We start from the raw sequence: 3275 nt of genomic DNA on the forward strand, positions 1-3275 counted from the left end.
GGTTTTGAAATTGTATAGGCAGCTGATTTATTAATGAAAAATTCTATTTTCACATCATCTGTAGGATTTTTGGGGTTTTTTTTCAGGATTTTATAATCCTTTTTTACAAATCTACCCCAATGAACTAATTTTTAAATTTGTGCAGGGTTTTAACAAATGCTTGGAGGATGATTTTAACTTGCCATTCGATGTGTCCAACCCTGGCAAAATCACTGATTCAGGTAAGACTAAAATATTGGCCATGCACGTTCATTAATTTTTTTTATATTGTCGAGTTCTAATTTTTTTTTGAGTAGTCTTAGAGTTTCATATCTGGTAACACTGTTAAATACAGTTTCACTGTCAGTATTTTTTAGGAATAAATTGATCAAAATCTCTTCATGTTTCAGATATAATTTCCCAGCAAGTCAAGCTTTGCTCTGAAGTAGATGAAGAGGTCAGCTAAGTATCAACTCTGCATATCTAATTTCTTGGGATCTTTGAAATTTGTTCCCAAACAGTGCTTAAAGCATTATTGAGTAGATATTTCAGGGCTGAAGGAAGTAGTCAAAAGGGAATTGTTTTCTGTCTCCTGCTTAAAGCTGAATCACTTAGAGGAGATATTTGTGATTCAGTGAACATGCCTGGAGACAAATCCTTAACAATTAGAGTGATTGCAATGTTGGTTGTTGTTGTTGTTGTTGTTTTTCTTTATTTGAAGTGCCTGTGAAATCTGTGAGTTTTAATTAGAGTAAGATTTAAAGATTTTCGTTGTATTTGTGTCTCCTGTGTGGTCTGTAATGCCTTTTGATACCTACATAGTGGATGCACAAAGATTTAAACTTTGCTTCCTGATCGTATATAAGTTTATATCACCATCTGTGGAAAAATATTACTCTTGTGATGTTTCTAAGAGATAAAATATTTTATCTACAACAGTATTAATTAGATAGTATTTGAGATAAAATTGTGGAACCTGTTTTAATAGAATACAGAAACAAGGAATGACTTGTTCTCAAAACTCTACAATGAGGCTGAGAAGATCAAGCAGTGGAAACTGACTATGGAGTCAGAACTAAACCAGAAAGAAAGAAAACTCCAAGAAAGTAGAGAGATTATTGAAGCACAGAATAAAACCATTCAAGAACTGCAGGCCAGTATTGTACAATATGCATTAAATAGATGAAGTTAAGTGCCTCCTGATTTAGTATGACAATATTATTGATCCAATTAAATATTACAGAATGTTGCAGTTTGGTTTGTGCCTTGAGCAAATGATTGTTTTGAGCAGGTGTGTGCACCTGTCCTGTATGAGTGTGTGCATGAAGAATTTACCTGTAAGTGTCTCAGTTGCTGGTAAGTCATTGCTCATTAATTATTCTGCCTTTCATGCAAAAGATGACTCAGCATGCAATACCAGTTAAATAGACTTCTGTCTGCTGATACCCAAAATCACATTTTCATGTGGGATTTGAGAAGTCAGAGTGTATTTCTGATCCATTTTTCAATAACAGCGTCCTTTTGCATTTATTCCCTATGAAATTAGTTAAAAAATGATAAACTCCATTTGAAACTGGAAGATGAAATATGGGAAAAAGAAGATCTCCAGAAAGAGTGAGTAATGTAACCAAATAGATGTTTTTGTGGTGAAAATAATCAGTTTTCATGTGGGCAGTTTCATATAGCAGTTAAATTGTGAAGGTCATTTACATTGTTACTCCTTAGGTACTTGGTATAAAATTTATCCATTAAATATATATATATATTTATACTTAGTATAAAATACTGTGCACTCCTATGAAAACATGGTATTTTTCCCTCCTTTAGAGCCACTGCTTCGATGCATCTGTGTACTCTGCTCAAGGAAACCTGCACTGTCTTCACAGAGAAGACCAGCAAATGTAAATACTTTTTTATTTTTGATTTATGAGAGTAAATGAGATGTATGAGAGTACTTCTAGCTTGCTCTAAATTCACAGAAAAGTTCTCATGCTGTTCCAGATGTGTTCTCCAGCTGAGATTGGCTGGATGTGACTCTTAAAATGAGGAGTGAAATTTAAGTGGCTCACAAAACTAGGAGTGAAGCCACAGGTCTAACACACATCAGGTTTGTAATGCTAAATCCAGAGGATTTTTGGAGCCAGTCAAATCGTTTGCTGAAAGTTTCCAGGCCTGGGAGCTGTTTGGGTGCCTGAACACTGAGCCAGGTTTGAGGCAGTGCCAGACCCTGCTGAGCAGTGACAGCCACTGCAGAGCAGTGCAGCTCCCCTCGAGTCTGCTCAGCCCCCTGAGGGTTTTCAGTCCCATCCAGGGACTGTGGAGATACTGAGAGATATGAAGTGGCACTTCATGCCTCTTTTGAGGCAGTGGAATCTACTTTAAATTCCCAGCACACTTTAAGAAATTTCCAGAGCTGGCATTTCCTGTTTGCAGCATTTACACATTAGTGGGGAAAAAAGATCTTAACCCAAAGGTATAATGAGTAACTAGAATTCTTCTTGTGTAACTCAACAAGTCAAGACAGTTGGATAACTTAATAAAGTTTAAATTCTTGAGGTCTTTGAAACATGTTCTTGATTGGTAATTCTGCTTTATATGCAATGTAGAATTGTTAATTGTTAATCATTAAAATTTTACTAATTTGATCCTGGATATTTAAGAAGTGTCTATTTCTTTTTAGCCTTAATTCTAGAAACACTTGTGTATAGATGTACTGTTCTTTTTTGATAGCTCTGTTTCTTACTATTCTTTTCTATAATTGTTTTCATAGGGAAAAATAGTATCAGTTAAAAGAGTAAAAGGGAAGAAGGAAAATATGGACATGGAGTGTTGTTTTAATTTTATAATGACAGTTCTGTGGTCATAGGTATCTGCTGATAGGAAGAAATTCAGTGCTAAACTCTGCATTGCAGTTTTGATACATGATTATTCAACATTAATACTATAAGAATTAATATGGTTACATAAATTGATCCAGAATTACACTTGTCAAAAATATATATTGGGAAGGAAATTTAAAAGCTGAGCTTGCTTCATCTTTCAATGAAATACACATTTTCCCTAGATTGTATGGCTTTTGGCACTGTATTTCATAATGCCTCATTTAATAAGAAATGAGCTGATAATTCCTTTTTAAATTCATTATGCTGATTAAGGAAAATGACTTGGACAGTTGGCATTCTTTTTCAAAAGAAAAAATTTCAAAAGAAAAAATTTAAAAAATTCTTGCTTTGATAGATGAACAGGAAAGAGAAGAAACAAGACAATTGTATGAGGAACTTCATGGCAACATGGAA

This window comes from Sturnus vulgaris, unplaced genomic scaffold, assembly GCF_052056855.1.
Source record: "Sturnus vulgaris isolate bStuVul1 unplaced genomic scaffold, bStuVul1.hap1 Scaffold_192, whole genome shotgun sequence".
NCBI classification, from domain to species: Eukaryota; Metazoa; Chordata; class Aves; order Passeriformes; family Sturnidae; genus Sturnus; species Sturnus vulgaris.